Raw genomic sequence first — 25,948 nt, forward strand, 5'->3', positions numbered from 1 at the left:
GATCTAGACGTTAAAGAAGGGAAATAGAAAAGATAAGAAATGTCTTTACAATTTCATGCAGGGATAGAATTCCTTAAAGTAATAAAGCTAAAACTTGAGGAATTTAATTAAGTCATAATTAAAGATTCGTGTTCAGTGAAGGAAGCCATGAAAAATGAACAGAGGACAAATAGAAAAGACTAACACTCTCTAAGAGCTAATAAGAGATTTGTACTGTGGATACACTTTTTAAAAGGCATCTTAATTGGTAAACAGAGGTTTAAATGGGCCAAAGTCAGTGGACATTTTATAGAGGGAGAACATGAATGGCTAGGATATTTTTGAAAGAAATATTCAGCCTCATTAGCATTCAGAGACGTGACTATTAAAATGAGAGACACTAGTCTCTCTGTACCCACCATGTTGCTGAAAAAAATTAAAGAATCAGATAATAAGAAATATACCTGAGGATGCATGAAAACAGGAATTTGGGAGGTTGTTTGGTTTGGCGAAGAATTAGAAGCAATTTACCTTCCTGTTGATAGGGTAATAGAGAAGTAAAATTTTGATTTACTCTTAGGAGAGAATACTGTGCAGTGGCTGAATGGGGGTGTGTGGTTAAAACTTAGACCACCAGTGTCCAATTAAGAATTAATGTGAGCCACATGTGTTATCTGAAGTTTTTTGGTAGCCACATCAGGAAAGTACAAAGAAATAAGTGAAAATAATTTTATATTTCATTCAGGCCAGCATAGCCAGTATTATCATTTCAAACTATCAATGACAAATTATTAAGGAAGGGTTTTTAAATAACCTTTTTATACTGTCTTCAAAATCTGGCTTGTATTCTATATGTTGTTGTTGTTGTTGTTGTTTGGTCACTCAGTTATGTCCAACTCTTATGCAACCCCATGGACTGTAGCCCACCAGGCTCCTCTGTCCATGGGATTTCTCAGACAAGCATACTGGAGTGGGTTGCCATTTCTTTCTGCAGGGGATCTTCCTGACCTAGGGATCGAACCCACGTCTCTTCTGTCTCTTGCATTGGCAGGTGGACTCTACCACTGAGCCACTTGGGAAGCCCATGGGAGTTCTACGTGTATAGCACAGCTAAGTCAAAAGCTAAATTTTCATTGGAAGTACTTGATACTTACTTAGCTTTCATAAAATGCACAGTCAAAAAAATAGATTTATATACTCGGGATGCTCCAAAAATACTTAAAAGAGTCCTGGTCATTGATTAGAATACTGGCATTTAAATTTAAATTGATTAGAAATTAAGAATTCACTTTCTCATTTGCATTCACCATACTTCAAATGCTCACGAGCCACGTGTGAGTAATGGCTGCCATACTGGATAGCAAAGATGGAGGCTACCTGTAATATTTAGGTGTTTTTTATAACAAAATGGTAGAATAAAAAAAATAACAACGAAATCTATAGTAAGATACTATTTACATCCATCGAACATGTAAAAAATCAGTACCTTTTTTCCCACAAGTAACTCATACGTGTAATTAAATACATGGGAAATATTTGAGAAGAATACACCTATGTCTGCAGAGTTAGGTAGTTAGGATCCAGCAGGGAGGGATCAACAGGGAAAACACGAGTGCCATCCAGAGAAGGCCTAGCATGCTGCGGGTCAGGTGCTGACCCAACTCAGGTATAGACATCTAGGGTTAAAACAGAAAGCAATGGGAAGTACATCCAGACGGTGGATTATTATTGAGTGCTAAAAATAAATGAGTCATGAAAAGACATGGAAGAACCCTTCAATGCCTACTACAAATGAAAGAAGCCAATCTGAAAGGGCTACATACTGTATGATTCCAGCTACATATATGACATTCTAGAAAAGGCGAAAACTAGGGGAGTGATGAAAAGATCTGTGGTTGCCAGGGGTAGAGGAAGAGATGACGAGGTGGAGCACAGAGGATTTTTAGGGCAATGAAAATATGTGTGTGATGTGACAGTGGATACATGTCATTGTACATGTGGCCAAATCCGTAGAATGTACACCAGCAAGAGTGAACCCTAAGGTAAACAGTGGGCTTTAGATGATTATGATGTGTCAATCCTTGGTAATAAATGTGCCACTCTGATGAATGATAGTGATAATGGGGGAAGTTGTGTGTGTGCAGAAACAGGGCATATGTAGGAAATCTCTCTTTCTTCCTTTCAATTTGTTGTAAACATAACCCAAAGCTTATTTTAAAAAATAAAATGTTTAAAAATATTTTTTTAAAACCAGTGAGAATTACATCTGCTCAAAACACTGACAAAATTGTAATCTTAATGCAGAATTATGGTTTAATCACATTTTCAAATATCCCAGTTGGTATTCCTTCTAAAACAGCAAACTGAATCATGTTGGGAACTCCTAAACACAGTCATCAGAGGACATTAGCATGGAAAAAAAATCAGAAGACCTTTGCCTGAAGGCCCTTCAATCTTTTGATAAACATAGTTTCTAAACATCATGTTCTCAGAACCTGTTAAATGTAGAAAATCCAAAACTAGCTCCTGTATAATAAAGCTCACTGAGGGGATAAATCCAGAGGGCAGTACTGCCATCCCCTCACTGTTGTGTTTTGTGGAGCCTTACTATAATATGCGGGGCTTCCCCTGTGGCTCAGAGGTAAAAAATCTGCCTGTAATGCAGGAGACCCAGATTCAGTCCCTGGGTTGGGAAGATCCCCTGGAGCAGGAAATGGCAACTCGCTCCAGTATTCTTGCCTGAAGAATTCCTTGGACAGAGGAGCCTGGTGGGCTACAGTCTGTGGCGTCGCAAAGTGTCAAACACAACTGAGCATGTGTGTGCATGCACACTCACACACACACACACACACACACACACACACACACACACACACTACTAGCCTTATGTGCAACCACTTGCTTCAGATAGAACCAGCAGTGTAACAGTACAGTACAGTTTTCCCACTTGGTCATATCTCTAATACTATGTTTTTCTTCTGGAAGGGATTGTGGATGCAATTAGCTTTCATAAGTCAGAGGGCAGCCCTGCTATTCACCCACTCTCTTGTTTTGTGGAACAGCACTGTAATACTCTTGCATTTTAAATACAATAAATTTGCATCACAGTGTCACTCTGAAAGTAAATCTCAACAGTATGTTTAAGCTGGTTACCTTTGCAAGGAGATAAAAGTGGGCACTTAATATTCATTGGGTATGCTGAGAATATCTCTGTTTCTGTGCTCAGTTTCCTAAAATCACCTAACCTTTTGTTATCTTGTGATACATAAAAGAGGTAGTTAGATCTGAGAAAGCTGTTACTATGTTAGATAAACAGGTTGCTGCTGCTGCTGCTAAGTCACTTCAGTCGTGTCCGACTCTGTGCGACCCCATAGACGGCAGCCCACCAGGCTCCTCTGTCCCCAGGATTCTCCAGGCAAGAACACGGGAGTAGGTTGCCATTTCCTTCTGCAATGCATGAAAGAGAAAAGTGAAAGTGAAGTTACAAAGTTCCATTTTAAGTACTTACCACCTGGATGGCAATATACCTTGAAGAACTTGCATCACAAAGCCTGGTCCAAGTTTGGGCATATTTCTCAAGAATATCTCTGATGTTAAAAAAAAAAAAAAATGTTGCTAAGCCTAATTTCTCAAGCTCAACTATTCTCCTACCTGCGAACCATGACTGGCTGTGTGTAGTGATTTCATGCCTTTCTCGTTCCCTCCTCCCCCGTGTGTTTCCCATATCGAGGTGCTTCTTATTCAAGTGCCCTTTCTCTGCCAGAGGCTTGCTCTCTCTGTCTTTTTTATTTCCCCCGTAAATTTGTGAACAAGTCCTAGTGTCCATGCAAGTTGAGGACTGATGGGATTGCCTGGAGGTGGTCATATGTACTTGAGACAGGTCCTGCTTAGACCTTTGCAGTCTGCTTGGTGAGCCCTCTTCCGTTCCAACGTGTAAACACCCATGGCCAGCCAGCCTGAGCAAATGCTGCCAGGTACTGATTATCACATCGACAGGCACAGCTGCTGTAACCATGCTTATTGAGTTGACTGGTGTTCTCTTAGAAATTCGGCTGTTGATTGAACACCTGTGTTTGCCTAAATTCCCCATTTGATTCTGAAGAAATGGACAAACTGGCCATGTATGACATGGTAACAGCTTTTTAAAAAAAATAAAATAAAAGGCATTGCTGCTAAGTCGCTTCAGTCGTGTCCGACTCTGTGCGACCCCATAGACGGCAGCCCACCAGGCTCCGCCGTCCCTGGGATTCTCCAGGCAAGAATACTGGAGTGGGTTGCCATTTCCTTCTCCAGTGCATGAAAGGGAAAAGTGAAAGTGAAGTCGCTCAGTCGTGTCCGACTCCTAGCGACCCCATGGGTCTGCAGCCTACCAGGCTCCTCCATCCATGGAATTTTCCAGGCAAGAGTACTGGAGTGGAGTGCCATTGCCTTCTCCGAAAAGGCATTGTGAAGTAGTAAATGAAGTGTGTGAAAAGCAAGTTCATTAAATGTTTCTGTTGGAATAGAAGCTTGTTCTTAATTTACACACATGGCTCAGTGCCTGTACAATATTGTTCATATATGAAATATTGGATCAGAAACATAAACTCATACTTACATCTGGAAGTATATGCTCATCATTAATGATTGGAGCAGGAGATTTTTGGAGGGCACAGGATTTGATTGCAGCCAAAAATTAGAGTTCTCAGTAGGACACAGAATCTCTATCCCAGCTGCCCTTTCTAATCTCCAGGCCCACAGAGCCGAGCCCCACATGCCCGTCCACCCCTGCTCTCCTATGCAACTGCTCCTTGACTGCCATTCTGTGATTCTCAAGAAACTTGGAAATCACTTACATCCTCCCTCACCTGCATCCCCACATTCAGTAGTACATCACATCCTTCAGTTCTGCCTCCTAAATACTGCTCAAATAGGTCCATTCTTTCTATCCCCCCCAAATTTATCATCTTAACCATTTTTGCATGTACAGTCCAGGAGGGTTGGACACTTACAGTGTAGAACAGATCCCCAGAACCTTCTCATCTTGCAAAATTGAAACTCTATGCCCACTAAACATCAATCTCTCTCTCTCTCTCTTTCTTTCTCTCTCACTCTCTTTCTTCCCCTCCACTTTCTTTACTTTCTTTCCTCCCTTTCTTTTTTATGGACAATGTGGTCAAGCAAAATAAGGTAGATAAAATTTTAGGTCAACATAATATCAATTTCTCAGCACTCGCTTATTTTGACACGTACCTAAATGATAAGTTTTAAGCGAGACCGCTCATCCATTGCTCTGGCCTTACCAGCTCACAGTACTCCCAGGACTTGGCACTGGACTCTTCCCAGTTTTTTCACTGGGTGTCTCACACTGCCTTCATTTCAGCAATCTGTAAAGAAGGGAAGCAATGGCATCCCACTCCAGTACTCTTGCCTGGAAAATCCCATGGACGGAGGAGCCTGGTAGGCTGCAGTCCATGGGGTCGCTAAGAGTCGGACACGACTGAGCGACTTCACTTTCACTTTTCCCTTTCATGCACTGGAGAAGGAAATGGCAACCCACTCCAGTATTCTTGCCTGGAGAATCCCAGGGATGGCGGAGCCTGGTGGGCTGCTGTCTATGGGGTCGCACAGAGTCGGACACGACTGAAGCGACTTAGCAGCAGCAAAGAAGGGAACATGACCCAGGACAGTCATTTTTGTTTGTTTTTGACAATTTACCATTTAGATGAGAGCTTGCTGCTGGAGAATGAGATATAGGATCTGAGTTTGAGTCTCATTTTCATCGTTTATTTATGAGTGAGTGTTTGCCAGCAGAATCCCGCATCATATGAACTGTTGGTTTTTATCTGGTAGATCGATTTCTAGGTGCCTATGTTGTCAGGCACATAGGCATGCTAGATGTTCATTGTTCATTCTCTTCCTCCTCTTCCTCCCTCCCCTCTCTCTCCATCACTGTCATCACATGCACATTAGAGACACTTAAGTACCCTGGCAGTAAAAAAACGTAAGAGGAATAACATTTGCTTTGAGGTGTTGCAGGGGAGGGAGCCCTGGGTTCACAACCTGAAAATTCACTGAATAATGTTCCAGGGCTTTCTGTGTGTGTTGGCAGAAAGTTTAAAGACATTACCTTAAAACTTTTTAGGATGTTAATGGGTAAAGGTCAGCCGAGGAGATAAAAATAAGTCTGATTCATAAAAGGCAACTCATCTGTTATAATTCTGTTATAATTAACGAGCTGTCAAATTCTTCCACCTTCTCAAGTAAACCCATATTTTCCTGATTTCAGGGTTTTACTTGGCTGGAAAATGTCCTCTGGGCTACAAAGCAGCACATGTAATCTGTTCAGGAATGAACTTTTTAGCAGAAGTCAAAGGGAAAAAAAAATCAATTGAGCTGGTTTTGACTTATAACAGTTAAAAGAAAAATTGGAAGTATTGGATTTTGGATAAGTAGTTTTGCTTCACAGTTTAAGGGTTGACTGGATGTTAAAATATCACTCACCGTGTTGGCCAGCGATTTAGATCATTCTGTTTTACTCTTTTGAAGCTGTAAAATCCAGCAAGTGATTAAGCAGGCTGCCGTCCATGGGGTTGCACAGAGCCGGACACGACTGAAGTGACTTAGCAGCAGTAGCAGTAGCAGCATGTTGTCAAGTGTTTCACATAAAAAGCCATTGGGCTTTTCAGCACAAATACTAATCAGTTGGCTCACGGTTTTTCGGTTGGATTATGTTATGTCACAGGTATACACATGAGAAAAAGTCACAAGTTTCTTTCTAATGAATGAAAGGTTTACTGCTAAAAGAGAAGTGATACTCACAGATTTTGGGGGTAAAATGTATATACTTCATCTGTATATACATATGTAAGCATAATATTGGGCAAATGACAGAAGTTCTAACATTGAGTGGGGTACTATAACATAGACCTCAAGAGTATGGGGTTTTTATTCAGACACCCTGAATTTACATTTTACCTTCATTATGTATTAGCAGATGGTTTTAGCAATATACTTCTTCTCCCGAAGCCTCGGTTTTCTCATCTGTAAAAGGACACTAATGATGGTCTTATGAAAAGGACATTAAATTGTGCGTAGTACTTACCTGGCACAGTGCCAGAAAGGAAGTGTTGAGGGAAAATGGATGATATTATCATTTTTCTTGTTATCAACTAGGGATGAAAATGGGTAGTTTGGCATCATTATTTGTTTACACACAGGTCTATTAAAATAATTTTCATGGGCTTAGTGTCCCAAGGAAATTGGTGAAAGGAGAAGAGTCATTTCTATATTAACTCACAAGATGCATCCATTGTTCAGGGTTGATAAGTTGAGCACCTTTTTTTATCCAGCATCGCAATGCTGCTGCCCTTAACTAGATCAAGGGAGAAGGAAATAGATATTCGGACTCTAGCACAACTTGAAGATTGGCCTTCAGGTCATCCACATCTCTAAGAGGAGGTGGCTTCAGGAGCATGGGGGTTACATGGTGTTTCCCTGTTTCCCACCACACAGCATAGAATAGATGCTTATTCAAGCCAACAAACAGTATAAGAAATGAGTAACAGTGATATCATTTCTCTTTGACAGATGACTTTTAAAAGTCAGATTTTTTTTTTCCCATTGGTCCCTGTTAGTTATGTCCCCTCCAAGAAAGAAAAAAAAAAGGTATGTTAGAGCCCTAACCCTAATAACTTAGAAAGTAACTATTAATGTTTTGAAGATAGGGTCTTGACAGAGGGAATCCAGTTACAATGAGGTGGTTAGAGCTAGCTCTCATCCAATGTGACTCGTGTGTTTACTAAAAAAGAAATAGGAACACAGAGACAGATACAACAGGAAGATGATACGAAGGGAAACAATCTCCAGACAGCCATTTACAGAGCAAAGGTAGATCCCTCCCTCAGAGACCTCACAAGGAACCCACCCTGCTGACACCTTGATTTTGAACTTCCAGCTGTCAAACTGCGCGATAGCAAATTTCTGTTGTTTAAGCCATCTACTTTGTAGCACTTTTTAATGACAGCCTCAGCAAACTAATACAGCTCAAATACAATGCAGGATGTATTGAGAGTAGGGCTGTTTTTTAAAAAAAAAAGAAATCTTGAGATTCTATTTTCTATTCAAGATGCTTATTCAGTGTGGATATATTTGTAGCATGCAGTTTCTTCTCAGCAACTAGAGAACAGGAGCCGCTTCTGATATATTTCGAATGCCTTCTCCTAGGGGATTGCTTGAACAGAGTTCAGAGTAAACCTGGGAGAAACAGCCCCCGGCCCTCTGCAGGAGGCATGCTGTCCACACCTTTGTTTGGTAACATCCAACGTCAGCTGGCATAGTGGGTCTTCTTCTGAGAGGGTCATGTGAAAGCAGCCATCATTGCAGAAACATGTAAACAAGGAAGGAGAGTCTTATCAAATGCTTCTTTAAAATGTGGCTTTTTCCAAAAAGCTAAATAAAATATTTCTCAGAAATGGGAATAAGAATTAGGAATGATAAGAATAAAATACTTATAGAAACATAATTTTGAATAGATTTTTGGGCTTCCCTGGTGGCTCAGATGGTAAAGAATCTGCCTGCAATGTGGGAGACCTGGATTCGATCCCTGGGTTCAGAAGATCCCCTGGAGAAGAAATAGCAACCCATTCCAGTATTCTCAGTTCATAGGGCTACAGTCCATAGGGTTGCAAAGAGTCGGACAAGACTTAGCAACTAACATTTCTCTTCCCTTGGTTATAAATCTTATTTCTCAACCTGTCCTCTTAAACTTTTTCCAAAACATAAGTACGGGTGTTGCAGTAAGGTTACAAGAGATCATTTCCTATAATGATAAACAAAATTGCAGAGTCATTGGGAACATAATGACAGAAAGCAACGCGAGTTCAAGTTTTTCCTCTGGATGTCCTGATGCTCCATAGGTGTCCTCTGCCCACGACAGCCCTGAGAATGCTTCTTCCCCTTCCTCATTCTGGTCCTTGCTGGATTGACAGAAAGCAGGTCTCACAGACTGACTGAGATGCTGGAATTAATAAAGACCGTAAATTAAAGGCAAGTTCTAATCCACCATTCCTTGCCTTCTTCTCTGTCGTAAAGGTAAATAGGTCTGTAGCTAATTAACTTGCAGTTTCTTTGAGAGGTTTGATTCTCTCACCAGGGTGGTAATTATTATTCAAGGCATTCCCATGCTTTGACATCTGCCTGAAGTGTAAATTATTAGTGTCTCAAAGAAGTCATTGGCCCAAAAGGAAAATACAAGAGACAAAATAAAAGAGAGGATCAAAGTACTTCTGGGCTGGTTTATCTTCTCCTTCTCTGTGCTTATCATCAAGGCAGTGCATGCCTCTGATGCAGTAGGGTGACCCCGTGTGAGGGGGAGGCTCCAGAGGGCAGTAGGGTCTACTGTCTTCCTATATAGGATTGTGCCGGGTGTCTGAGCATAGGTTGCTAATAGGATGGCTCATGGATTGCCGATGGGGTAGGCTAGAGTATTCTATGTGTAGTTATTTCTGGTTCTCTGACTTATTTTAAAATGCATTGGGAGTTTCTCTATGTAGAGAAACCTTTCGGGGATGGGTTTTGGGTACATATTTTTCACTCCCAGATTGTCTACTTGGTAAACTTCCCTTTTCAGCTTGTAGGAGAGCTGTAGGCTTGATGCTGTGACATCCAAATGCATTTTGAGGTCCTCAGGTGGCTCATTCCCTATACAGAGCTGCATTTAAGAAGTACGGCTCAGATGCTTAAGGTTAATTCAAAGGAAACTCAAGGAGCTTCTCTCAAGGAGAAAAAAAAAAAAGTAGCAAGAGCCAGTTCATTTCCCTCAGCAGTATTTTTCCGCTTCCCATCATTTTGGGGCCCTCCAGAGCCATTCAAACACCACTTCCCTGATCTCTCCCCCAAGTTCTTACTTGGTCCAGATTTCTTCTTCTTGCTTCCTCTTCCACAATCCAGAATCCTTATAATATAGACCTAGCTCCCTAGTTCTTTTCTCTGTTTAGGCCCTTTGAGCCACTTTTACCCATTTTTTAGCCTAAGAGAGCCAGGAACCAGGCCGGGAGGCTGGGGTGAATATAATACACATTGAAAATGATATACTTAGTGCAGCCATCATACATGTACAAAAAGTCTTGGATTTGTGGTAAACCAGGAAGGTTATGGCCAACCTAGATAGCATATTTAAAAGCAGAGACATTACTTTGCCAATGAAAGTCCGTCTAGTCAAGGCTATGGTTTTTCCAGTGGTCACGTATGGATGTGAGAGTTGGATGGTGAAGAAAGCTGAGCGCCGAAGAATTGATGCGTTTGAACTGTGGTGTTGCAGAAGACTCTTGAGAGTCCCTTGGACTGCAAGGAGATCCAATCAATCCATCCTAAAAGAGATCAATCCTGGGTGTTCATTGGAAGGTCTGATGTTGAAGCTGAAACTCCAATACTTTGGCCACCTCATGCGAAAGGTTGACTCATTGGAAAAGACCCTAATGCTGGGTAGGATTGGGGGCGGGAGGAGAAGGGGACGACAGAGGATGAGATGGTTGGATGGCATCTCTGACTCAATGGACATGGGTTTGGGTGGACTCCAGGAGTTGGTGATGGACAGAGAGGCCTGGCGTGCTGCAATTCATGGGGTCGCAAAGAGTCGGACACAACTGAGTAACTGAACTGAACTGAGCTCTCAGTTACATCTTAATTAGTTATTGTTTTGCATATCTGAGTTCTCCAGGAAGCCTATCACCTTAACTTGTGAAAATTTGGGACATTAGACCCCATTCAGACGACTGACTTTTAAAATTTTTGTTTTGTTTTTCACTGAGACAGACTTTGCTGACACATGATCTAATGCTGAAGTTAATGTAGTTAATCATACTTACTTATAGTCACACAGCTAGAAAGCAAGGGTTGGCCAGAACCATGCTTCTGATCACTCTTTCTACTTCCTAACTCAATACCTCCTGGTGTCCCATGTAACACTGTGAATTCTCTCTCATTCACTTAAATAGTTTACATAGTTGCTTCACTGTAATCTCCCCATGCCTAATACTTGTCAGGTACTGTGGGAGGGTGGTTTCCAGAATTCTTTGCTCACTGACACATGTGTTGATGTAGATCTGAATGTAGGGTGCTCTGGGAGTCAGACATAATTGCCCAGGATATGTAAGTCTTGATACATGAGCTGGATCTCTACTCCTCCTCTCTCTTTAAACATCGCAAGATGCACCTTACACCTAACCGTGTCACTTGTAGTATGGAACCAAAGTTAAGAAACACTTCCCTAGAGTATCTTATCCACAAAAATGTGGTTTAGATTTCTGTAGTATTCACATAACAATTCTTCTCTGTAGGGTGAGAAAATAGTCCTGTTTCTGACCATTTAGAGGCTGTTGGAAGCAGCCGGCATTATTTATTCCCTATTATCCTCTAGTAGAGTTTGCCGAGCTCTATTTGTTATAGCCTTTTGTCTTCAGATTACTTAATATGCTTGAGCCTTCCCTTTTTCTAGAACCCCAGTTTTCTCCTGACTTTCTAGATACCTCCCATTCATCCTATTTTCCTATGTCCTGGAAATTCCTTTTTACTTTACTTTGTAGGTGCATCTCCTCAAGCCAACCCATCAGGATGCTGGAGCTCCTCTTGGCTGCATCCTCAGTTGCCTTCTCTTCTCATGGCTGATCTAGACAACGCACTTGCTTTTCTGCAGCAACATGAAAACTAGCGACACATTAGAATATAGGACCTATGCTGGCAGAGATTTTTGTATCACTTACTCACTGCTGTGTCTCCAGTCCCTAGCCCAGTATTTGGCTTGTAGTAGATACCTAGAAAATAATGAATGAATGGATGAATGAATGGTCACCCTGTCCTGAATCAGTTTGACTTTGCAGCTTTGTCATTTTCAACTTAAGGTTTGTTTTAGCAAAAATTTCCAAAGGAAACTAATGCCTTCCCCAAAGAAAAACAAGCACCTCTCTACACAGATATCACCAGGGCTAATTGTTCAAAATGAATCTGTTAAAGCCAATAATATTGCAGAAGAAGTGATAATGTATTTGAATTATAATTGCTGTTTCAATCTTACAGTTTCCTTTTCATGCTAGTTCTAGTCAGGTTAATATTTTCAAGGGCTTCCCTGGTCTCTCAGTGGTAAATTACCCAGCTGCCAGCGCAGGTGATGATTTGATTCCTGGGTAGGGAAGATTACCTGGAGAAGGAAATGGCAATCCACTCCAGTATTCTTGCTTGAGAAATTCCATGGACAGAGGGGCCTGGCAGGCTACAGTTCATGTGGTCGCAAAGAGTTGGACATGACTTGGCAACTAAACAACAATAACAATAATATTTTCAAGGACTGAGGCTCTGATCAAGTCTGGTATTTTTAGTTAATAAATGTTTATTCTTCCCAATTCAATTTGTAAACCTGAAGCAGACACTGAAGTTTGGGTGTTATTTTTTTCCTTGCAGATTATATTGTTGATCAATTTTCCAAGTGCAGGTGACCTGTTTGGCTAAGCATGGTAGGTTGGATTTTCCAGAGATATGAGCACATCAAAATATGTACTATGCTACATGCTCTTACTGCAGTATGACAGTGATACTCTTACCAAGAGGAGAGTTGTCTGTTCCCTCCACTTACATCTGGGTGGACTTTTGTAACTGCGTTGACCAACAGAAAGTGGCAGAAATGAGGCTGTGTGAGTTTTAAGGATGGGTCCTTAAAGAATTGTGGCTCTGCTTGGTTTATTCTCTCTCGGGACATATGTCTTGGCAACCCCAAGGTAACATGTGAGAAATCTGACCACCTTGAAGTGACTGTTCTGGAGAGACCACAAGGAGGTGCCGTATAAAACTAAACAGGGGTGCCCCTCATGGTTAGAGTCTTCCCAGCTAGTCATGTGTACAAAGAAGCCTTCGATATAACCCAGCACCAGCCATTGTCTGACTGCAACTTCATCAGAGGGTCCAGGGACAGACATTCTGTTGGAGATGCTCCAAAACTCTTGAGCTAAGAAAACCAGAGAAGCAATGAATGACAACTGTTATTTAAGTCTCTGAGTTTTGTGGAATTTCATTATACAGATTTAGGTAACTGGAAATATAGGTTCTGTGTGTGTTTAATTTTTTGTATAGAAATTTGATCACTGTTTAGTTTAGGCTTTTTGATCTTTGTTTCATATTGTGGTAGCTGTTTATTAGTAAATATTGATTTTCTTTTCATATTGCTTTCTTCTACTCTATTGGAACATTCTGCTATAAATTCTTTATCAGCAGTGAGTGACTTTTTCATCTAAAACATGTATCCCTTTCATTTATTACCAAAATTTCTCCCTTAGGAATAGCTTGAGTAGCATTTCAAGTGTTTAATATTTTGCATTTTAATGAAGACACAGCTCATGAAAACAGTTATTGAACTGTTGAACGTTTCATGAATATTGAAACAGTATTAAAATTGAAGAGAAATGTACTAGCAACTGTCTGTCGTCATTTGTGAGAAGATAGTTCTTTCATTTTAATGAATTCCAAGAGAATGTTTATATTTGAAGTAGCTATTACCAAACTCTTAGAAAAATAGACAATATTATTTATAATAGAGTAGGTTTGGAAGATTCTGTATGAATTGTAGAGTGGTAAATATTTGTAAATAGTCACATTGTATTCCCACTGCATTCTTTTGAAACAGGTAAGGAATATTTGATTTAGATCAATAACTATGGTATATAACAAAACTCTTTTAAAAATGTAAGATTATAAATTATATGTGCTTGTGGAGGTGGTGAAAACTGAACACAAAATTGTACAAATATTAAACCTTGAAAATGTAATAATCTATAAGCTTAAAATATAAAATAGGCAAGAAATCACTACTGTGAAATTTAATAAGATTTCAAGATGTTTGGGTAATTTTTCGTGCTTAGAATAGAAGCAGTTCTGAGTACAGTTTAAAACTTACTTGCTCTTAAGTAAACTGAATGGATTAAATGACAAATCAGGTTGTTTATTAACTCTGGTAAGACTTCTTAGTGCCTGTTTGGTAGTATGGGTAACAGAAAAATTGTACTATGTATGGGTATTCTACCTTGTTCAAGAAAGTGTTCAACTCATCTTACATGAATAAAGTACACAATAAAATAAAAACAAATTAAGTAAACAAATAAACCTGGAAAATTCACAAATATGTGAGATTAAACACCATGCTACTGAACAACCAGTGGATCAAAGAAGAAATAGAAAGAGAAGTAAAAAAAATACCTTGAGGCAAATAGAAACAGAAATATACCAAAACTTGTGGGATCAGCAAAAGCAGCTCTAAGAGGGAAGTTCATAACAATAAATGCCTACAGAAGGCAACGAGAAAAGTCTCAAACTTTACACCTCAAGGAACTACAGAAAGAAGATAAAAACAGATCCTCAAGTTAGTAGAGGGAAGGAAATAATGAAGATTAGGGCAGAAATAAGTGAAATAGAAACTAATAAGATAATAGAAAATAGCAAAACTAAGATCTGGTTCTTTGAAAAGAGAAACAAAATTGACAAACTTTAGCTTGATTCACCAAGTAAAAAGAGAAGACTCAAATAAATAAAATCAGAAAAGAGAAGACATTTCAACTTATACCACAGAAATGCAAAGGACCATAAGAAACTATGATGAACAACTGCATGCAAACAAATTGAGCAACCTAGAAAAAATTTTAAATTCCTAGAAGTATACAACCTACCAAGACTGAATGGTGATTAAATAGAAAATCTGAACAGACCAATTTAGTAACCAAAAGCTTCCAAAAGCAAATGAGAATTCGGACAGCTTCACTGGTGAATTCTGCCAAACCTTGAAAAAGAATTAATAACCATTCCTTCTCAAACTCATCCAAAAATTAAAAGAGGAGGGAAAAATTCCAAACTTGTTTTATGTTACCAAAATTACCCTGATACCAAAGGCAGACAAGGATGCCACAGGAAAAGAGAATTACAGGCCAATATCGCTGATGAGGGCTTCTCAGATTCATCTGTAAAAAATTCACCTGTCATTGCAGGAAACACAGGAGACAGGGTTCAGTCCCTGGGTCATGAAGATCCCCTGAAGGAAGAAATGGCAACCTACTCCAGTATTCTTCCCTGGAAAATTCCACGGACAGAGAAGCCTGACAGGCTATAGTCCATGGGGTTGCAAAGAGTCAGGCACGACTGAAGTGACTGAGCGTGCAGGCATGAATCCCTGATGAACATACATGCAAAAAAAATTGTCAACAAAATATTAGCAAACTGAATTCAACACTACAGTAAAATGATCATACACCATGATCAAGTAGGATGTTCCAGGGATGCAAGGATGGTCCACAGATCAGTCAGTGTGATACATCCCATTAGCCAAATGAAGGATAATAGTTATACGACCATATCAGTAGATGCAAAAGAAGCATTTGTCAAAATTCAACATCTCTTTTATGAAAAATGTTCTCAACAAAGTGGTTATAGAGGGAATTTACGTCAAGGCAATAAAGGCCTATACGACAAGCCCATACCTAACATCATTCTCAGTGCTGAAAAGATGAAAGCCTTCTTTCTAAGATCAGGAAAAAGACAAGCATGCCCATTCTCACCAGTCCTATTCAATCTAGTCTTGGAAGTCATACCAAAGTGGTCAGGCAAGAAAAAAACAAAAAAAGATATCCAAATTGAAAAGAAACAGGCAAAACTGTCACTACTTGCAGATGACATGATATTATATACAGAAAACTCTAAAGCCATCAGTGCAATCTTTAAGAAAATTCCAATTGCATTTTTAAAAGAAATAGTACAAACAATCCTAAAATTTTTATGAAAGTAATAGTCACTCAGTCCTGTCCAACTCTGTGACCCCATGGACTATGCAGTCCATGCAATTCTCCAGACCAGAATACTGGAGAGGGTAGCCATTCCCTTCTCCAGGGGATCTTCCCAACCCAGGGATCGAACCCAGGTCTCTCGCATTGCAGGAAGATTCTTAACCAGCTGAGCCACAAGGGAAGCCCATGAATATTGGAGTGGGTAGCCTATCCCTTCTCCAGCAGATCTTCCTGACCCAGGAATTGAATTGGGGTCTCCAGCTTTGCAGGCAGATTCTTTACCAACCAAGCTACCATTTGTATAGAGCCACATAAAACCTCAGACAGCCAAAGCAATCTCAAAAGAGAACAACAAAGCTGAAGTCATCACATGCCCTGATTTCAAAGATATAGCAAATTATATTACCAAGCTGTAGCAAATGAAACAGTATGATATTGACCTACAAGCAGGCACATAAATCAATGGAAGAGGATAGGGATTCCAGAAATAAACCCAGGCATATGTGGTCTATTAAGGAGGCAACAAAGATGGAAGAATATACAATCAGAAAAGGAGTCTTCAGTAAATGGTATTGGGGAAGCTGGACAACCACATACAAAAGAATGAAACTGGGCCACTGTCTAATACCATACACAAAAAATGCACTCAAAATAGATCAAAGACTTGTATGTAAGACCTGAAATCATCAAACTTCTAGAAGAAAACCTAAATGATAAGCTCTTTGACATAGGTCTTAGCAGTGACTTTTGAAATCTGACACCAGTAGCAAAAGCAAGAAAAGCAAATCAAGCAAGTGGAAATACTTCATACTAAAAAACTTTTGCACAGCAAAAGAAACCATAAACAAAATAAAAAGGAAAACTACTGAATGAGAGAAAATATTTGCAAGTTTTATATCTTATATGAGGTTCAGTTCAGTTCAGTCGCTCAGTCGTGTCCGACTCTTTGCAACCCCATGAATCACAGCACGCCAGGCCTCCCTGTCCATCACCAACTCCCAGAGTTCACCCAAATCCATGTCCATCAAGTCAGTGATGCCATCCAACCATCTCATCCTCTGTCGTCCCCTTCTCCTCCTGCCTCCAATCTTTCCCAGCATTAGGGTCTTTTCCAATGAGTCAACGCTTCGCATGAGGTGGCCAAAGTATTGGAGTTTCAGCTTCAACATCAGTCCTTCCAATGAACACCCTGGACTGATCTCCTTTAGGATGGACTGGTTAGATCTTCTTGCAGTCCAAGGGACTCTCAAGAGTCTTCTGCAACACCACAGTTCAAACACATCAATTCTTCGGCGCTCAGCTTTCTTCACCGTCCAACTCTCACATCTATACATGACCACTGGAAAAACCATAGCCTTGACTAGACGGACCTTTGTTGGCAAAGTAATGTCTCTGCTTTTAAATATGCTGTCTAGGTTGGTCATAACCTTCCTTCCAAGGAGTAAGTGTCTTTTAATTTCATGGCTGCAATCACCATCAGCAGTGATTTTGGAGCCCAAAAACATAAAGTCTGACACTGTTTCCACTGTTTCCCCATCTATTTCCCATGAAGTGTTGGGACCAGATGCCATGATCTTAGTTTTCTGAACGTTGAGCTTTAAGCCAACTTTTTCACTCTCCTCTTTCACTTTCATCAAGAGGCTCTTTAATTCTTCTTCACTTTCTGCCATAAGGGTGGTGTCATCTGCATATCTGAGGTTATTGATATTTCTCCCAGCAATCTTGAGTCCAGCTTGTGCTTCTTCCAGCCCCGCGTTTCTCATGATGTACTCTGCATGGAAGTTAAATAAGCAGGGTGACAATATACAGCCTTGATGTACTCCTTTTCCTATTTGGAACCAGTCCGTTGTTCCATGTCCAGTTCTAACTGTTGCTTCCTGACCTGCATACAGGTTTCTCAAGAGACAGGTCAGATGGTCTGGTATTCCCATCTCTTTCAGAATTTTCCACAGTTCATTGTGATCCACACAGTCAAAAGCTTTGGCATAGTCAATAAAGCAGAAATAGACGTTTTTCTGGAACTCTCTTGCTTTTTCGATGATCCAGTGGATGTTGGCAATTTGATCTCTGGTTCCTCTGCCTTTTCTAAAACCAGCTTGAACATCTGGAAGTTCACGGTTCACGTATTGCTGAAGCCTGGCTTGGAGAATTTTGAGCATTACTTTACTAGCGTGTGAGAAGAGTGCAATTGTGTGGTGGTTCAAGCATTCTTTGGCATTGCCTTTCTTTGGGATTGGAATGAAAACTGACCTTTTTCAGTCCTGGTTAACATCTAAAATATATGAGGTACTCATATAACTCAATAGTAAGAAAACAAAAAAATATAATTAAAAAAATAGAAGATCTGAATAGACATTTTTCCAAATAAGACATACAGATGGTTAATAGATATATGAAAAAAAAAAACATAATGAATCATCAGGGAATGCAAATGAAGACCACAATGAGAGAACACCTTATACCTACCTGTTAAAATAGCAGTTATCAAAACACAAGAAATACCAAGTGTCGGCAAGGAAGTAGAGAAAAACTACCCTTTGTGCCCTTTCAGTTAGTAGCTCGGTTGTGTACAAGTCTTTGCAACTCTATTGACTGTTGCTCACCAGGCATCTCTGTCCATGGAATTCTCCAGACCAGGATACTGGAGTGGGTAGCCATTCCCTTCTCCAGGGGATCTTCCCAAGCCAGGGATTGAACCTGGGTCTCTGGCATTGCAGGCAGATTCTTTACTATATGCACCACCAGGTAGAGTGGGGATATAAATTCATACAGCCACTATGGAAAACTGTATGGATGTTCCAAAAAAATTAAAAATAGGATTACCAGATGATCTAGAAATTCCACTTTTAGGTATTTACCTAAAGAAAATGAAAACACTAGGTCAAAAAGATATATGCACCCCCATGTTCATTGCAGCATTATTTACAACAGCCAAAATATGGAAAAACTAAAGTGTCTTTACATAGATAAATGGATAAAGATGTTGTGGTGTGTGTGTGTAAATGAAATATTATTCAACCACAAAAGAAGAATGAAATCTGTTTGTGACAGCATGGCATGTTTGGATGTAGATAGCATTATGCTATGGGAAATAAATCAGAGAAATGCCATATGATCTGTCTTATATGTGGAATCTTAAAAACAAAAAATCAAAAGAACAACAAAAAAATGAAACTCATGGATACACATATCAGATTGGTAGTTAGCAGAGACAGGGTGGTGGTTGGGAGAAATGACTGAAGGGAATAGAAATATATGAAAACATTAAAAAAAAAAAAAAAAAACAGAAGCACAGTTCTATGCATTCACCATTAATGTGTCATACAAAGTAACTCATCAGCTTAGAAACTCCCCTCTGCTTACATTCCCCATCTGTTCCTACATGTTGTCTACCTTTCCCATTAGAACCATATTTAAAAACAAATGAAGTAGATGAGTCAAATAAAACAGAAGGACAATAAAATAAGATGAATTGAAGAGTGTGGTTAAAACTTTCATGTTGTTAGGTCTTGTTAATCGTGTCTTAATGAAGCAAAACGTGTTAACACTGGCAGTTTTCTTCTTTCCACTGATATTCTCTACACTTGTGTGAGACTTAGCACATAGTCTTACTTTTTTCTCTTCCTCTAATGATGGAAACCAAGCTTCTATCACTAGAGGCAATGTCTTCTAGAGCTAAGAAAATACAAATCTGTCTTACTATTCGAACTGCTGTCTTCTTATCTTGGGAAAGGGTAAAAAGCATGTTGACTGGGCCATCGCTTATCTTCCATTTAGAATTCTCTCTGTCCCTCTGTGCACATAGATATGTAAAGGATGTGGATATTCTTTAAGCAAGGCTCGATGGAAAAGAAATGAAAACAGCTGTTGGTTTAGGGGGGTGGGATTATGGGCTTATTTCTGTTTCATCTTTATGATCTTTTTAATGTGGTTTTAAGCATCTTTGTGATATAAATAGGAAAAAAAAATAAAGGTTTATTACATGTCAAATGTTACTAGCCTCCAGGGTATTTGAAGTCTTTAGAGTTGAACCTCTCCTTATGCAGACATCCTCATTCAAACATTCTGGCCAGGCATTCTGGGAAGCATAGAATCCCATTGGAGACACCGTTCTCGCACAGTCACAAGGGCCTTAAGAAGCAGAATAACTTGCTGTGTGTATTCAGAGTGTGAACAGTTGCCTTTCAGCAAGAGGCACCAGGGCTGTCTTTCTGAGGAAGCAGAAGTCACCTTGTATGTGGAAGAATTGTTAAGACTTGGGAGATGTGGAAACGAGGAGTGATTGGTGGTGGTAGCCAGATATGTTCACTTCTCCTTCCATCCAGGCACGGGGTTGAATTGCACTTCCAGTTCCTGACTAGTTATGGCCATGCATCATGTTGGGACTGAGCACCTGATTCCTGGTGTAAGATCTTATACAGTTTTCTTTTGCCTTAGAAGGTTTCCTAGTGATGTTAGAGCCAGTGGTTTCCCTGTCTGCCTGGATGATGCTCGAGTGAAAAAAGTGGACAGAGCTGACCTACTGGCCACAGTGGACTAGTAAGTCAGGAAGTTTGTTGTTACAAAGCACTTGCTTGTTACCACAATACTTAACCTAATCTAATGATACAAAGAACAAATATATTCAGAACAGAAAACAGTATTAACTAAGATATGAGAAAATACATAGCAAAAAGTTGATTTTTAGTTGGAGCCTAGAACCATTAGTGAGAATGGGGAGAAACAAATTGGAAAGAGCTGAGAGTTATCACGGCAAGCCTGGGACTTTGGGTTAATGATTAAGAGAAAGCAAACCTTGTGTCTGGGCTTTGCCTTTAATTCACTGTGCTATTTTATATTCTACCCCTAGACTGAAACTTTTGCAGAACTTATATTTAAGGGAGGGAACTTCCTGTAAAACCTTAACCAACCTTAAGAAATAAACCACTTTCTGGTGTAATATCTGAAATGTTGCCTTCTTTCCACATGCTGGCCATTCAGTGAAGTCCGCCTCGTTGTCTGACTGCGGTCCCTCACCCCCGCACCTCGGCACTCTTCCTGGGGCTTTGCACAGTGACTGATAGAACTTAGCGCTAAGCATGATTTTATTGGGGTGAGCAGGAGCTCTCGGTCATGAGCAAATGTCTTGATCCTCCAAGTCAAGTTTGTGTATTCATTGCTCTGTGTTACCTTTTCCTCCAGAGTGTGATGAAAATGAGTTAAGGTTTATAAAATGTTTGAAGAGACATCAGGAAAAAAAAAAAAACTCTGTATGAATGAGATGGTAATAATAATAAAGTGAGAACTGAACCAGATATTGATGAAGGAGATTTAGTTTGATTTGCATCAAACAGGCTTAATGCTATGAATGACTGGTAAAGTTAAATCTTATTTCCGAAGTTCTTAAATATTCCCATTCCTAACCAGGGATTTAATAGCATTTTAATGCAGCTTTTTACATGTGAATTAATATAATAAATGTCAATGTTCAATAGAATAAGGTCACATTTTACTACTTTGACCAGAAGTGTAATCTTCCAAGATTCAATTTTATTACTATTATAACAGTCATACTGGATAAGGTCACCAGTATTTCTTTCCAAATAATATAATATATGACGACAGCTTTTACACCAACTTTAGTTTTTGTAATATAGATTTACGTTCTGAAACTTGTTGACAAAGACATACCACAGACATTCCTGGTCAAATGGCAGGCTGGGGAAAATGCTTCCTGCAAATTTATGGGAATTTGAAAATGAATAAATGAGCTAGTTGAAATGTAGCATTTTTCTTGACAACGTTATCCCCTTGCTTACAGATAATTAAATTCTTGAGAGGTTTACTCTCCAGCCTGAAAGGGAAAGGTGATGTTTAAAGACCTTCCAATAAGTAAAACAAAGAATATCTGCCTGTTCCCTGGCTGTGCACAAGCCAGCTGGCTTGGCCTACACAATTCATTTGAGTGACATGTTCATTGAATCAGAAGAGTTCAGGGTTGTCAGAGATGGTAAAGGGCAACTAGCAAAGCCGTTCACCTTGACCCTCCTCTGCAGCATTCCCCCTAAGTGATCAATCTCTGCTGACATTGCTCTGCTGGGGATAGGAAGGGTACCTTTCTTCTGGTGGTGTTGCAAAGATTAAGTAAGGCAATATGTGGAAAGTGCTTAGGCCCATGTCTGCCACGTTATAAGTGCTGAGTAAATGCTGCTGATTTTTTTATTATGAGTGTTCTGTGGACCACCACCTCTGGAGACAGTGTATCTCCATCTTCATAGACCTTTTACTTTTAAAATGCTTGTTCTTATACTGAGCCAAAAGGTAATTTTTATACTTAATAATTCACAGTAGTTTGGGCTTTAGGAATCATGGATGATGATGATGCCAACAGCTGCTTATTAACGTTTATTGAGTGCTTATTATGTGTCAGTCACTGTAACCAGTGCATAGTCACTTTAAAAATTATTGTAGATTATGTCAAAGTACTCAAAAGGATGTTCTTAGTCACTAAGTTGTGTCTGACTCTTTGCATCTCCATGGGCTGAAGTGTGCTAGGCTTTCCTGTCCTTGACTATCTCCCAGAGTTTGCTCAAACTCATGTCTGTTGAATTGGTGATGCCATCCAGCCATCTCATCCTCTGCTGCCCTCTTCTCCTTTGCCTCAGAAGGAGTGTGTGCACGCTTAGTCACTTCAGTCGTGTCCGACTCTCTATGACCCCATGGACCATGGCCCGCCAGGCTCCTCTGTCCATGAGATTCTCCAGGCAAGAATACTGGAGTGGGTTGCCATTTCCTTCTCCAGTGGTAAAGTAGGAGTAGGAATATTATTAAGGATACCCATTTACCTTCAGTCAGATTCAGTGGTTATTTAGGTTTTTGGCATACTTGCTTCATCTATACTCTTCTATTTTTGCTCACATATTTTAAGGCAGTTCTTAGAAATAATTTGATCTTAACTCTGCACACATTGGTGTGCAGCTTTAAAAACTAAAGAAATATCCTATTATAACTAGAATGCCATGATATTTCACAAAATTAATAGTCATTTGTTGATATAATATTATATTCAAGTTTCTGCAATTGTTTCAGAATGTTTTATTATCAACAGTTGGTTTGAAAGAGACACGTGTACCCCAATGTTCATCGCAGCACTGTTTACCATACCAGGACATGGAAGCAGCCTAGATGTCCATCGGCAGACGAATGGATAAGAAAGTAGTGGTACATATACACAATGGAATATTGTCGCGGTCCTTTAATGGACCGGAACCTGGTGGTCCGGAGTCGACAGTAAGAAAGTGAAAGAGAGAAAGAGGCTGATAGCCTGAGGGAGAGTGAGAGAGAAAGGGAGAGAGAGAAAGAAAGACAGGGGGACCCAAGCCTTTGGTGGAGGAAGGGTGCTTTAATGATCTTTCTGTGAGTATATATATGCTGTTGTACAAGAAATTTCTTTCGACAATGATAAAGATCAGAAAACCAAATGTACAGCAACCGTTACCAAGGGAACAAAGAATTAATAATAGTCACAAGGTCAGGAGACAATCCATATCTCAAGAAAGAGGATCGAGACTAACCAGTTTTGTCGTAAGGAGAATGTTTACTGAAAGAGATTCAAGCCTGTCTCATCCTCTGACCTCAGTCCTGGGAGCCGCGTGCTGTTCCACTGATAAGGAACAGAGGATTTATGAGAAACAGCATGTAGGAATCCTCCTGTTAAACATTCTCTGCTAGAATATTACTCAGCCATTAAAAAGAAGGCATTTGAATCAGTTGTAATGAGGTGGATGAAACTGGAGCCTATTATACAGAGCAAAGTAAGTCAGAAAGAAAAACACCAATACAGTATATTAACGCATATATATGGAATTTAGAAAGATGGTAATGATGACCCTATATGCAAGACAGCAAAAGAGACACAAATGTAAAGAACAGACTTTTGTACTCTGTAGGAGAAGGCGAGGGTGGGATGATCTGAGAGAATAGCATTGAAACATGTATATTATCATATGTGAGACAGATCGCCAGTCCAGGTTCGATGCATGAGACAAGTGCTCAGGACTGGTGCACTGGGATGACCCTGAGGGATGGGATGGGGAGGGTGGTGGGAGGGGGGTTCAGGATGGGGAACACATGTACACCCATGGCTGATTCATGTGACTGTATGGAAAAAACCACTTCAATATTGTAAAATAATTAGCCTCTAATTAAAATAATTAAAAAAAAGGTTGGATCAGAATCCAAGTAAGATCCTCACATTATATTGGCTTATTTATTTTAGTACTCTTTTAGTACAATCTTTTATAGATTTTGATTTAAAAAGAAGCTGGGTCAGTTTCCCTGTGGACCATTCTATAATCTGAATTTTTCTGTTTGCTTTCCCTTGGTGCTGTTTAACTTGTTTCTCTATCTTTTGTGTTTTATAAAAATTAAATTAGCTGTAGGGAGGGTTATCTAGTAGTATAGATACTAGCTACATCTGACTATCTAAATAAGTATCAAATAAAAGCTTTTAAAAATTAAATATTGAGTTGCTCCCTTGCTTTGGCCACATTTCAAGCATATGCCTGTGGCTGAAATTTAGGGTAGCATAAGCAGAAAACCTTTGATACTTTCAGAAAGTTCCCCTAAGCAGTGTGGTCTAAGAGTTGATGATTTTCAGATTGAAGCATTTGTAGTAGTGCTATGTGCTTCATATCACATCTTACAAGGAGGCACAGTGTCTAGTTGTCCTGCTCTTAGGATCCTGAAACTGATCAGCACATTTAGGTAGTGACACCTAGGTACCCCCATTATGAATTTCCCAGCAATCTTGCATCTAAAGCAGGAGTCCTTAACGGTTTTAATCAGGGGCCCTATTTGTCACTTTGTGAAACCTGTAGCTCTCTTCTCCCGAAGACATTTTTATATGAGGAAAATTAAGTCTATAAAAACACAAAGGAAATTGATGTTACTGAATAGCGGTTATTATAATATTAAAGGCAAATTTATGGTACAGTGAAATATACACTACTTTATTGCATCGTAAATAACCAGAACTGTTGGCAGGTATAATAACTGCTAGAATTTTGTAATACTTGTAGAGCTGATGAATCATTGTGGAGTAAATAATGCTTCAAAATATCTGCAATAACCATAAAGTTATCACTTTGTATTTTTAAAAATATGTGTGATAAATATTATGAAAAAATCATAAGCACTACTGTTACTATGGTTTGCTACTTACATTTGTGATTTAAGGAGATGTAAAATTTCAATCAGAAGTTAGTGAAAACAAATAAGCACTCTTTTTTTCTCTCTCATCTTTATCTATTCTCCTTCTTCTCTGCATGCATCTTTCCTTAAGTGTCCTTGGAACCCTGCCCACCCCGCCACTCCCCACAGGTTAAGAACCCCTGACCTAAGCCCTAAATCAACTATTAATAATTTTACATAATTCAGTTGTTTCATTAAGGACTGAAAATAGTGGCTTGTGTAAGTCTGTTATTCCTTTCACTTTTAGAACTGGAAAACTTTAAATAACTTTCTGTCTCTAGAGCTCCTTGGTTACCTTGAAATACACAGTTCAAACAGAATAAATGATACCCATTTTGCAGATGAGGTCACTGAGACTCAGAGAGCTTATAGTGCCAAAGTTCATTAGGTAAAAGGTGGTAGAAATAAAATCACAGTGAGTCACTGAACATCACATGAATTCATACTGGGTCACCCACATCACACAAGAGTCTTGACACAAGAGTCAAGTTCTCTTTCTTCTACCATTTAGTAGTTCCTGTTCTAGTGTTTGCTTGTCAGTTAACCTACATCTTCTCTCCTTCCTAAATGACACCTTTCCACTGCTGTGGTTTAAAGATCGGTCCTTGTATGTTTTTACTGCGTTTTCATGCTGTTCATGAGGTTCTCCTGGGAAGCATAGTGTAGTGGGTTGCTCTTTCTTCCTCTGAGAGACAGTGAAAGACAGAGGAACCTAGCATGCTGCAGTCCATGGGTTTGCAGAGGTGTACACAACTTAGCGACTGAACAACGGCCTTGTATGTTCCTTTTTTTTTCCTTCTGTTCCTCCACGTCTATGCTTATCCCTTCTGTGAATGTGCTATACACCGTCCCTGGTGGTTCCCAAGTTGACAGAAAACTCCATGTACTCATGGAGTACAACAAAGATCAGAGTGAGAAATTGCATCCCTCATCCCAATACCAGA

The 25,948-nt window shown here is 39.7% G+C and overlaps 1 protein-coding gene across 42 annotated transcripts in view; it reads left to right on the forward strand.

Annotated features, from left to right (window-relative positions):
- The window catches only part of FHIT (fragile histidine triad diadenosine triphosphatase), a 1,651,033-nt gene that overhangs the window by 1,305,503 nt on the left and 319,582 nt on the right, over window positions 1-25,948 (forward strand). The window contains exon 1 of one of the 42 annotated variants that reach the window (XM_081524710.1): window positions 12,415-12,467. The exons of the other annotated variants lie outside the window; for them this stretch is intronic. The gene's annotated coding sequence lies outside the window, so the exon portion shown is untranslated. Of the gene's footprint in view, window positions 1-12,414; window positions 12,468-25,948 lie in introns of those variants that run through there. 42 annotated transcript variants of the gene reach the window in all.

The sequence above is a fragment of the Giraffa tippelskirchi genome, chromosome 9, assembly GCF_054371585.1.
Source record: "Giraffa tippelskirchi isolate mGirTip1 chromosome 9, T2T-mGirTip1v1.2.pri, whole genome shotgun sequence".
In the NCBI taxonomy this organism is placed as follows: domain Eukaryota; kingdom Metazoa; phylum Chordata; class Mammalia; order Artiodactyla; family Giraffidae; genus Giraffa; species Giraffa tippelskirchi.